Consider the following 13,165-nt stretch of genomic DNA (forward strand, 5'->3'; position numbering starts at 1 on the left):
GACCTGTAGGTCATTCAAAGTTACCACAGCTGTCTTAGGCAACGTCAAGCAAACCTGTTTCTAATTATGGATAGTAATATTAGCCACAACACCATGCTCCAGAAATCTCTGCTTTCATGAAGGTAAATGCCATCCTTCTCCCACCATGGTTCACCCACCATGGAACCATGAAGAATTAGAGGCTGCAAAGACAAAACATCATGAAGTAACAGATGAGACAGTAGAAGTTTCTAACACACACTGCAAGAGCATTTGTTGAAACAGCATAAAATGTAGTTAGGTCTTCAAAAATATACTGGTGAGATGCCACAGATGAATGGCTCTCATATTATGTCATTAAAATCAAAGTTAGGGCTTAACTGTGGCAAATGTCCAGCTTTAGTGCAGCAAACAAAATACAATCTCTATACAATAATTTCCAAGGGATAATGGAGATCTTAAAAACATCAAGCCACAATTTGGACACACCCAGCCAAAGCTGAGGGCAGTAGTCATTGCTTATGTGCTCTGCTATGCATGCCTTATGTAGCTGAGGTCTTACTCATCCATCTTCAACACCAGGGATGGGACGGGGTACAGAGAAATCTACATCATTGCTAATGAGAATTAAAAGCTTTGGTTTAGAGAGAAAATGTTATGGGGCTTTTTTATCATCTATAGGCTGAAGGAATTAAATACAAGTAGGGCTCACAGATCCAAGATGGAAATTTAATCAGATTTCTTTTCTGATTGCAGGCAAAAATTCGGAATAAATCTTAAACCAGTGCAATATTCTAGTTCAGGCCAAAGCAAATTAGCTGACACTCTTTTCACTCCACCCAGAGAAATCAGGATTCCAGCCCTCAGCCTTGCCAGCCTTCATCTCGGTCTCAGCCGGGGGAAGCACAGCTTTGGGGGCACCCATTAACTGCTGCACTGCTGAAAGACATTTTTAGTTCCTCCTGCTGACATCTCTCACTCTCACTGGCAAGAGCCATTCTCCAAACAGGAAAATAAGATCTATTTATGTCAGCATAAATCTGTTCAGGGGCTTATCTGTTCAGATAATTTCTGCAAAACTAAAATTTTTTCTTAACATTTCTAATTCCAGGCCTGTGGCTTAAAAAACTTTTGGAAAACAAAAAAGAAAATAAAAAAAAGACACAAAAATGTTCAAAGTAATAAGACTTGTGTAGAGACATTCCTTGGAGTATGGCAACCTGTAACAACAGCTCTGCTGTGGTGGGAAGGATCCCATTCATCTAAATAAGGTGTTGACAGACATCCATAAAGGCCAGTTTCAACACACACATTCACTCTGGCTACCTTAGCAGAAATGTCTCGTTCTGCACTCTGCATCCCTCACACTGAGGACAATGAAAATGTCAGTCCAACATCTGCATAGGTCTCTCTGTCCTCTCCAGCACAGCAGAAAGCTCAAGAGGGGCTTAGAGAAGAACAGAAACAGCAGCACTGACCAGGAGCCACCACATACCCTCCCTCCTTTCTCTGCTTTCGGGTAGGAAAATATTACCTGCCCCCACGAAATCCTTATAAAAAAAGTAGTTCTCTAAGCCTGCAGCTCAGATCATTGTAAGAATATCTGACATCAAACCACAAAAGGAAAATGGACGTTTCTAGTAAAAGCAGCAATTCTATCACTCAGTGTGCACTCTGAAGAGACTCTCACGGCTGCCTTCTCAGCATGGCTCAGAGATAGTTGGCACCTGCCCCACCTTTTCAGCTGCCTCTGGTCCCCAGTGCACAAGTGAAAAGGAAGGAAGCACCTTTTTAGCCACAGAACATCTGAGGACAATCCACTAAGGAGTCCATGAGCTGCTCTATCAGATCCCAAACAGGTCGCAAAGAGTCACAGTAACTGAAGACAGGAAAGGTAGCTGAAACTGCCTTTTTGATTCCTCCTTCCTACAATGAATTGGCCAAAGGCCTTGCATGGGTAAAGATTAGGTCTGAAGGCAAGCAGTGAAGTTTCCAAGTTGTAATGACTCGAAGAAAGAGTGAAAAAACAAAACACTAATGGAAATTGAAATTACACCTGTGAAAAATAAAAATTTACATGGAAAGGCTATAAAAGAAGACCAAGAATAGTTAATTATCTGCCATGAAGACACACAGTCTGTCACACCCAGATGTTAAGAATCAGGCAGGTAGGAGCCCATCTGTGTGACAGAGCTTTATAAAAAATAACAGCAAGCCATATTAGGGAAGAGGTCACACAGAGAATTTCCTAAAAAGATAGCATCCAATCTGAAACAGTATTTCCTCTTTCTCTTTTCATTCTATACAGACATATCATTTATCTAATACATGTAAAGGGAAAGGGAAGGTTAATGCCAGCACTGTGAAAGGCAAAGGGAACCACAGTTTCCTGTTACTCCAGTGACTGGATTGGAAACAGCATAGGTAGGGGCAGAACTCCTTAAGGCAATGTCACTAAAATCTATGCAAACAGCTATCATATAACTTAGACTCCAGCTTTGACTCCAAATTACCTTAATGCAACTCTATTCATTTCATGAAGAAGGCTATTAAAATACAAACACATTTAGGAAGATCCTCTATTATCACCAAATGATAGAAAACACTCTTATAAAAAGTCCTATACAGAAGCACTTTTTTATTTCCTGCCTACCTTCACTATAGCAAGTAACAGGACCATTTTCTGCAGTCCAATGAATGGAGAAGAGAAAGTAAAAGAGAAAAATTAAGATAATTCTTGGTTAATGTCATGGTTTGTTAGGAAATACCAAACAAAATCCAGGGACAAAAGTCACAATTTACAAAATGGAAAAGGGAAACAAAATCAATAGAGGAGGAAGTTTTATTTTAAGCTTCAAAGAGAGTATTATAAACAATGGAGAGCTTAGAAAAGTAAATGTACATGTATGTTACTCAACAATGTCTTTTTAAAAGAAGATTATTTGTACTAAAAAAGACTTTGTGGAATTGCTTTGGGAAAATAATATTTACAGAGGAATATACAGTAAGGAACGCTGGAAGCAGAATTTTTATTTGGAAGGAATATTACACAAACTGAACACAGACCCTACAATGTTCAAATCTTCATTACAGTTGTGCGTCTTATATTTTGATGAAATGAAAATTTATTTTTTTTTTTTCTCTAGAGGTAGTTCCCCACTGCAAGTTTAGAAACCAACAACATGAGCAAAGCAAACCCATCCTGCTAAAGAGCCCAATTAGGACACAAATTGTCATTTAATTTAGTTGGAGCAGGACTACTTTACATGGTTATTTTTGACTTTATGTTTTAATCTGGGAAGATTTAATCTGGGAGAAGGGAAAGAGAAGAGTGAAAAATCTGCTGCTACTGACACATGGAAACTTGTCAATGAGATGAGTTTGAGTTTTAAGTGTGCAGGAAACAGAACACAGTACCAGGTTTTTTGTCAGCTTCACCTGTCAGCATGCATTTTTGTAGACATTTTTTTTCATTCTGAAAGCCACTGTAAGCCACATTAACAAAACTACTTTTTTTCTGCCTATACCCTGAGGGTCAATCCCAATAATTGTTGGTATGGTTTGCCCTCAGTTTGCTTCTCCTCTGTAACAGGGGTGCCAGGCAGAGTGAAGTCCAACACTCTTCTCCTAGGACACAAGGCTGTCCTGCATCCCTACTAGACTGCATCACACCTGACACTGAACAGACCTGTGCTAACCACTGTGAGCAGATCTGGCAGCCAACAAAACCCTCCAGTGCTTGTACGAAGGAGAACACCTTTTTCACCGAGAAAATGCCTAACAACTTAGAATTTGGGATGTGACCATCCCTCCCCACTGCCTCACAGGACAACTTAGGATTGCAGCTGTGGGAACTTGTATTTTTCTCCTGCATAGTAACCCCTGTTGCTTATTGCAGACATGTGGTTGCACCTGTATGCTTTTCCAAGTCCACTACCACTTCAGAAAGGGCTGAAGTACACAAGTTTTCTACACATGAGATCATCCTTGACAGGAAGATCCATGCCAAGAGCACTTAACATTTAGATACTTCCCTTACTACCAACTCACAGTCAACTGTGGAATTACCAAAGCAAAAAATTATACAAAAATGAATGGAGTTGTTTTTGATTTTTAAACCCCTCTTTCAGCAGAAGTATTTCACAGAGTTGCTCAAGAGCAAACCTCTTTTACCATGCAGAAGAGACACATCAATCCTACTGGGAGAAGACAGTCCTTTGAAACGGACACAAAATCCAAATGATTTTGATGAACAAAAAAATTCAACCACTGAGCCTGGTCTTCACTACTCCAACAGTTTTTGTTCAGATTTGTGCCTAACACAGTACAGTAAAGTAAGTTTTAAGCATCTAACAGGATAATATTAAGGAGAAAATAAACCAGAACAATCTTCACTTACCACATCCAATTTTCAAAAAACAAAGATACCCAGCACATGTATGAATGGCTTCTTTAAAGTAAGAGAGAGAGCAGAGTTGACCTTTATTTTCATTATTTAAAAAAAGTTTTTTCCTTAAAGTAAATATTCAGTCTTTATTTTACAGTAAGTGCTTTTTAAAATTTCATGTCTTCACAAAATTGCATTTAAAATTTGAAGTAAAATGTATTTCAAACAAAAATACTGTGCAACTTCAGCACTTCTTTCTTAAATATTGAAATAAATAAAATAGTTGTCTTTTTCAGTTTGTTTGTTTTTCAGTCAGTTCTATTGTAGATCAATTCCAGTCTGACCTGGGTTTATACACACACTTAAAAGGAAGTGAAATCAAGACTTCAAAAAACTTCTTTGTATTGCACCAGCTTAGGGCATCCCCAGAACTTCTCTCAACAGCCAACTTCTCACAGTCCAGGCTCCTGTGCCAGATGGAACATGGGTACAGAAGAGTCAGGGCAAGGAAGGAAGTATCAAAGCATCCTGGCTTCTCTCAGTCTTCTTCTGAAATGTCTTGCTTGAAGGCTGCTGGAATCCATGAGGGCAGGGCTGACTGCAGAGGGAAAGGCAATACAAAGTAAAACTAAACAAACTCAGACAACAAAAGCAAGTGTTCAGAAAAAAACCAGAAATAGCACAAACCAAATTTCCAACACTGCTTGCATTCTAGTTCCTTGAAAATATAGCTCAACAGACTCAGCTTCAACTGACTGTGGAAGCCATAAATGAACACAAAGCAAACAAATCGATAAGAAAAATCATATCCAAAAGAAAGGGACTGAACACTGTCAATCTTTCTTATTGGGAACATCATTAAATAACCTTCATCATTCAGCTTAGATAGCTGTCTCTTCAGTCAAGGTTAAGACCTTTGCTTATGAAATCCTGCTCTAATTACCTTGCTCTACTACTAATTATTTGTAGGGAGCCACAAGTGTACGCAGCATGGCACAAAAGACATTTTCAGAAGGCTAAATGATACACATGGGGTGGCAGCAATGCGATAACTTCTGGAAAGAATGAAAGGTTGCATTTTGCATTGCATTTATTCTGTGAATTGACTAAGTTACATACTGCTAAGATCCTGAGCAGGATTAGATAGCAAATAAAATAATCTCTTTATTTCCACAAAATGCAAGTGCCTCTTCCCATGTCTTCCCACATCTCTCATATCAGTTCTGAACTACATAAAGGTCCAAAATCTTAGGAGCTGCCAGAGACCAAAAGAATAAGGCAACAATATGAACTGGCAGCATCTGCTTAACAGAGCTATCAGACCTGGAAATCCCAAGAGCTGGAGTTTTTTTCTAAATGTTATTACAACTTGTCTTCTCTGAAATTGGCAACTTAGCATTCATGGAAATACAGACAGGGACATGGAAATAATTCTGATTCAATTTCAGTATTCTATGGTATTTATACAGGCTGGATTTTTTCGACACTGGTAGATGTCTGGCAAAGAGAACAAAGATTGGAAGGGTTTATTGTAATGGCTTAGTCAGCAAAAATTCATCCTGGCTGAATTCCTGCACTGTGAGGTTTATCAAAACAGCCCCATGACAGCACTGAACTCATGTACGTGCCTCATACTTCACTTACAGCTACAAATTCATATAAATTTAAAAAAAAAACCAAAAAGGAGACTATGAAATGGGTGTTTATTGGAAACATCTATATGTGTTGCATCACAAAACACACTGGGAAGATTTTGCAGTTTTTATAATGAGATGACTCCCAGTGGGGTCAATAAAATGTTTGCTTGAGGAATTGATTCAGTAAAACGGCTTTCCATGGGGAAGAAGCAAATTGCATGAAGAGCCAGGCTTTGAAAACTCCATAGTTTTATAGTATTTGAACTATTATTTTAGGGCCCATCTCAAAATATCATTGCAAGAATTAACCAAAGAAAGGCAGAGTGGGCAGGAGAGAACACAGTGGTACCCCAGCACAGTCTGGACTCTGACTCTCTGGGTGCAGTTCTTGTTTGCTCCATGCATCAGCAGGCAGCAAACTGAGTCTCTGTCTTCAATCAAGAGCCTTAGCTGAGGTCTGTAAAATGGCAAACTGGAGCTCAAAATGAATAACTAATGTAAAAGCTCAAAGGCAAAACAATGTGGGGAGGGGATTCTAATAACACATTCTGCTGAAACAAATGGCCATCTCAGAGCTTGTCTACACCATACCAGCAAGCGTATTAAGCGGGAGGTTTCATTCAATAAAAGCAGTGGCTAAGAAAGCCCAGTGGTAATCCTTCTGAAGTCAGTGGTAAAGTTCTCTCTGGCCCTTGTTTCAGCAGCCTGGGCTCATTATTTATGACCTTACCACATATATACGATGTTATTCCAAGCACATTACATATTCAAGAAATAAATATCCAGCCCACAAAACTGGAGGGTGCCTGGGTGAAAGGAAGAGATGCAAAGTGAAGCAAGTCAGATTTCAGTTCCATTCCTGTTCCATCACATGCCTGGTTCTCCTTTTATTTTTTAATTTCTATGCCAGAATCCTGTATTTTCTTAAAATTTTCTCAATGTATATTATCATGATTGAAAATTTATACTGTTTTCATGAAAGAGCTGAAGTCTGTCCCTGCTAAAATTTCAACTAATTAAATGCCTCAAAAGGGAATAGGCTAAGGATCAGTGCACACTCCGTGTAGCCTTTCTTCTCCCTTATCAGCTGCTCAAGCAGCATGCCACTTCCTTTATTCTCCTGCTCCCATCTGTGAATCAGAGTTAGCAGAGGACAACTCAGGAAACTATGTGTGTTTTCTAATATCCTTTAGTACGGAGCACTGGAAAGGTGCCTGAGGAGACAGCTTATATGATTAAACACAGAAAAGTCTGCATTTAGGGCCTGAAATGAAACACCCCTTTATTCACATTTCACATTGGGGTTGTCTTATTTTGGTTCATGGTTTGTGTGGGAGCATGTGTTTCAGGAGACTCTTTGGACAGGCTTGTGCCAACCTCCCTGTAGTAAGGACATCTTTGGAGGAGAACGGGAATAGCCAGGGTTCTGATTAGTTGAAGGGCTACACCTTTGAAGAATTTATGAAGAACAGAAAGTTTCATTGAACTGCTGAAATCACTGGGGAATAAAGAGCATCACATTTCTTTCTGATTTCAAAGATAAATTTTTAGTTACAATACAGAATTCAAATTGCAAATTTTTTTTATGCCTCCCTAGTTTGGTTTGGGACCTACATGCCCTTTAAGATATATTTGATACTGTGCAGTTCCCTCATTTCTGAACTGGTTATGTTAGTGTCAGAGTCCTTTTTTTTTTTAAATTGCATTTATGAAACCTTCTCCTATATATTTGCTGCCTCATTGTCATCTTCCCCTCATGAGAGGGTCTTGTGTAGCAGCCCCTTCGCTTTGCTTTCATCTTCCTTCATCTTAGGAAGTACCAACCTTCTTTCCCTGTTCCCAGCCTTCACTCAAGCACTACATGTCCTGAGAATATTTCATTTCCATGTCAACACTCCATGCAATATTCACCATTAACACTACTTTACAATCTAGACTTAAACAAGTACTCTTTTATCTTCCAACTCTACATCTTAATTTCCTCGCTATGATCAATGCCTTCCTATGGTCAGTACCACACTGCTCAGCCTGCTGAACTAAACTCATGTTGGTTATCTCAATCCAATAAGGCATCTTGAGGAATCTAAGAACTACTCTCACTCCATAACAGTGAATTAATTTTACCTTACTTGCTCTCTCAGGACTATATTGAACGAGTGAGCATTCATAAACACATTAATGACATAAATAACTGCGAGGATATTTTCTATGCTATCTGTAATAAATGTCAGCTGGCAATTCGTATGCACTTTGTGAGCTGTTGTGGTTTCTTTCTGAGGGTACTGTGCTACTCAGTTGTCACAAAGATGGGTGGTTTGGTTGCAAAAGGATTAAGACTGTATGCATTGTTATAGTAACTGTATTTGTGAAACTAAGTCAAAACTTAATGAATTACGGGCATCTGATTATTATTTGTATTCCAAAAGAGCCCAGAATGCATTAGGCATGGTTCACAAAAGACAATGTTAAGGACTCCACTTGGAAAAACTCCATTTAGAGTATGCCTCTTCTGCAGTTTATGCAGTGATTGGAGCTCTTCAGAAAGATGTACTTGGGTAGGTTTCAGCTACCTAATTCAGGTGCTGCAAGGACTGAGCTTTAGTAAATACAGAAGAGTAGCAAGACATTATATATTTATCTTGCACTATTTCAGAGGAAAAAAAGGACTGGTTGTGGAAGAAATGAATGTTTTTATCAGTTAAAGTACACTTCTCATTGACAGGATTATGTCACAATATAATTGATTTGACACTTGATTGATTATAATAAATCAGGAGAAACACAATAGCAACAGAAAAGGATTATCAAAATGGGGAAAGCTTAAACGAGGCTTTCTCCTGGCAAGTGTGCATGGTTCTGGCATGCACTGTCCTTTGGTATACACATACTGAGGTACTTGTAATGTTTTCTAACAGCATCCTGAAGGCAGATTATTAATGTAATCTAGACATCCATTGTCTTATAGTCTGGATTAATGCCTGTACACCTAAAAGCAGAATTTGTCCACTGCTCATTCCATGTCTAAAGAGAAAAATTAAAAAATCAAGAGGCTGAATTGTTTCTCTTTTTTTCTACATGGTTGGAGGCTGGGGGAGGGAGTTGAAATTGCTCTCAGAGACAGGTTACCCTAGTAAAGAAACAGGAAAAATGGAGTCCATTTGGTCTGGCTTAATTCATTACACATATCCAAATTCTTTATTGCAAGGCTGAGACTTTTACAAATATCAATATCACACACCTACAGTTTAAGGATTAGGCACTGTCCAGAGAAATATCTCCTTTGCCTTTGCTCTAAATCAGGTCATGATTTCACCCTGTTTGCATTATGTACATCAGTAAAAATAGGTCTTTAGAACTTAATCTAGCCCCTGCTCCAGGGAGATTTTTGCCTGCATTAGGACAGCAAAACGTAACTACACACTGACTCCTTTTGCATCACTTCTGACTGTACACAAGTCTGGATCCTGCTCCCACAAAACTTCCATTGGCTTCACCAGGGGTGTGAATGTGGCACATACTTATAATACAATTTAATCCATGGGACTTGCTGCTACAAAAAGCTCAGTCAGGGGTCTGCTGAAAATCCAGGGCACAGAAATTTCACAACTGAGTGAAAGACATTTCAGCTTGGACATACCTTTCAGATCCTGTTGCATGTTTCCTCCTTTCTGGGAAAGTTGCTAGGAAGGGAGTCACTCTCTTCTCCATTGCCCTTGGAACTTTAATTAGTATTGCTTTGGTTTATTTCAAAAGAAGCAATTAAAAAGCAAATAAAGTGTCTCATGAGACACTACAGAGAGAAAAAACAGGGCAACACAGGAAAAAATGCTGTGAATTGAAATTTAAAAATGGAAAGAAAAGTATAGGTGAGGTATTTTTCCATGTCATTTCTTCCATGATTCTGCTTCTCCATTTGTTTTGCCTGTGATGTCTATGACTTGCCATTCATATTCCATCCCTATGCTTGGAAATTGCTGTCCATCAAGTGAAAGGTGAAGGAAAAGAAAAAAAAGGTAGAATGGTGCGGGGAAGACACGAAGGGCTGCAGGGAGATCTACTGAGTGTAAAGGTGTCCAAAGGAGATGGAAATGTGCTCCCCAAGGCCATGGTCTTCGATGGTGCTGCTTGTATTTTCAGGCTGTAGCATAGCAGATGTATGAGAAGAGCCAGACTTCACATGCTACAGTAAGTGCAAAATCTCGAAATGCAGAAGCCATCACATCAAGGGTTTCCTTGTCCCCTGATAGAGTCTGCCCACAGTGGTTCTCTAGAAACAGTTCTATTATCAAGTAGACATCCATTGCTTTTTTCTTTGTTTTTTTTTTCTATTTTTTTATTTAAAAAGTAGTTTTTCTAATAATATATAGAATATATAAATAATAATAATTAAAAAAAACTATTTGGGTTTACTTTCTGTTCTCCAACCCATCTGTATTTTTTGTGGTTTGCTGATATATATATTAAAAGACAAGAAAATCAACTCTGCTCACTATTAAAAAAAAATATTAAATCCATTTTTTATGTTTCCAAAGAGAAAGAGAAGGAGGGGAGGTGGGATAAAACCAAATTAAAATGAAAAAAAAACCTAAACAAAAAAGGAAAATCAAAAACCTTCTGTCTCTTCGAAGTAGTTGTCAAGAGCTTTAAATGCTTGTGCTTTCAGTGTATGCCCCACAGGGAAAACATAACAAATATAACAAAAAAAAGGGGAAAAAAAAACCCAACCAACCAAAAACTGAAGGGGACCTAAAATTAAAAAAAAAGAAAAAGGTAATAATCTTAGTAGTAAAAAGGACAGCAAATCGCTCAGAGTCTCTGTGTCTTTTTAGTTATTTTAGCAGCCGCCCTTTTTGTCTGCAGAGGGAGAGCTGCCACCACAGCCACCTCCTCGGCTCGAGAGAGGCTCTTCTGCATCGTCCTCGTCAAAGCCATGAAAGGTCGAGGTGTCGCTTTCTGACGTGGAACCGAACAAGTCCTCCGTAGTGCGTGCTGGCGCTGCTTCGTCCCTCCTGCCTTCTCTTCCCAAATGAGCTGACATGTATGATGAATATATCAGCACATGGGTTAAGCAACAGGCATCATCATCATCATTTTTTTCATCATTTGCATTATCATTAAACAAGTCAGACTATCAAGCTCATAGGTGTGTGCTGGTGTTTGCCCGCGCACCCCAACAACATAGCATAGGTAGAACTGCAGTAAGAAAAATAACAAAGGATCAATTTCTCTTTCGAAGGAAAAAATCTACAAACACCACAGGTGCCCATAGCTACAGCAGCGAAAGGGTTAATCATGTTTTCCTCTCTTCAAAAGACAGTAAAATATTTCCCCGTGATTACTTAGATCAATTTTTAAATATTTTTAGACCATATAAGTAATGAGACACTGTTAGCTCTAAGCACAATGGCATCAACAGTCACAAATTTTCTGCTGTAGAAATGTAAACCATTAGATACCTCACCAACCTCAGGACTACTTTTTATCCCCGTTCTTCACCTGATCCTAAAGAACCTCCTCTGCAGACAAAATTAAATACATTTTGAAGACTAAATGAAAGTAACCTAAACCAGTACTTTAATACAAATTTCATGGTGTGTACTTAAAAAAAAAAAACAACCAAAAAAACCCCCAAAACTAATATATACAGTTCAACAACTAAGACAACTGGAGGAGTAACCCATCTTGGGGAACACTGAAAAGTTCAAATTTGTGTGAGTCAATCCAACTTTCAAGATGGAACAGGAAATTCTCCACACAGAATATCAATAAAGGCAACAACAACCATAAGAAGACTCTTAAAAAGAGAAGTCAAATACTGAAACCTGTGAAATTGAGGTTTGTTTTCTCTCCCAGTCAAACTTTTTATGTGATTAATAGTACGACCTTCAAATTCCCTCTTCGGGGAAGGTAGACAAAAAGATGTCTTTTGTGCCCCAGCAAAACTGAAGTGTGAGATTTTAGGGAACAGCTATTTTGTTATTCACAAACAGTAGCATGGTATTAAGCAACCAACTGTTGGTTCCCTGCTCCAGCTACAGGAATCAACCATATAGCAAGTACACTGCATTGCTTGAGACAAAAAGAAGTAAATCCTGTTCACAAAAAAGAAAATGGATATAACAAAATAATTGGCAGTAAACCATATTGTAGAAATGTGATTTTACTGACTTTGTGAACAGAATAAACAATATAATTTCCATGACCTCTCTTTCAGTGTAATGAAAATGTTCTCCATTATTATAAAAGAGAAAGATGGCAAACACCAAAGAGGGTTCGTTGTTTTAGTTTAGAGATTAGTGTGTGGTTATACCTTAATCGCTTTCATCGCACATCAGTCACAGCATTGCAGACCCTATGAATGACCCAAGTGGATCAGAATTTGTACAAGGATAGCATTTAATGGAACTGATTTTGCACAGTTTAGGCTACAGGCTGATCTACTTGTTCTACCACACTAAGGAATCAAGGGAATTAATGTATTTGTGTTGCATTCTGATATAATCACCATAGCAGTGTTTGAGTAGCAATACAATATGGATCCATCTCACTGTGCCGTATCAGGAAATGGCGAAATTAGTTATATGGAAATATAACACTCAAGGCGAAGGGCAATGATCTTCCAAGATGGCACCACAGACCCCATGGACTTCCCCCTTCAGTTATTAGAAGCAATCACATATACACTAAAAGGTCCATGTCTCAGACGGCACAGCATTCATAAGCATGCCCCTGGAGAAACCCATAGGGGTTGCCATTGATCCTCTGGTGGCCAGTATAATTTCACAATATCTTCAGAGGTCACAACAACTGCAGAAGGCAATTTCAGTGAGAGTCTAATCATTCTCCCACTGAATGTGGTAATAGGCTTACTATGAATTTCAGTAGGAGCATAAAAAGGCCATTTCCTTGGCATGAGAACATTCCACATCACATTTCAGCCATGAAGCAACAAACATCTTTCAGTGACTACAGTACAGAAGGAGCAGCATTCATACTGAATTTCAAGGCCTCTTCGGTTTTCGGATTTCTATATAATCATTTTATTACCACTAGTATCACCACTATACAAAAATACCACAAGTGGAAACTTGGACCAAAGCTGGAATATGCAGTTGTTAAAGGTCTCCCATTCCCTCTACCACCATCACTACCTCCTACATGA

The 13,165-nt window shown here is 38.7% G+C and overlaps 1 protein-coding gene across 10 annotated transcripts in view; it reads right to left on the bottom strand.

Moving 5' to 3' along the window:
- DPF3 (double PHD fingers 3) overlaps nucleotides 1-13,165 on the bottom strand; it is a 169,235-nt gene that overhangs the window by 27,191 nt on the left and 128,879 nt on the right. For 3 of the 10 annotated variants that reach the window (XR_007204092.1, XR_007204091.1, XR_007204088.1), the window contains 2 exons: nucleotides 9,641-11,034; nucleotides 2,804-4,964 (listed from right to left, as the gene is read on the bottom strand). The exons of 5 other annotated variants lie outside the window; for them this stretch is intronic. The gene's annotated coding sequence lies outside the window, so the exon portion shown is untranslated. Of the gene's footprint in view, nucleotides 1-2,803; nucleotides 4,965-9,640; nucleotides 11,035-13,165 lie in introns of those variants that run through there. 2 more of the 10 variants (XR_007204090.1, XR_007204089.1) reach the window with 1 other exon arrangement.

Source organism: Corvus hawaiiensis, chromosome 6 (genome assembly GCF_020740725.1).
Source record: "Corvus hawaiiensis isolate bCorHaw1 chromosome 6, bCorHaw1.pri.cur, whole genome shotgun sequence".
Taxonomy (NCBI): domain Eukaryota; kingdom Metazoa; phylum Chordata; class Aves; order Passeriformes; family Corvidae; genus Corvus; species Corvus hawaiiensis.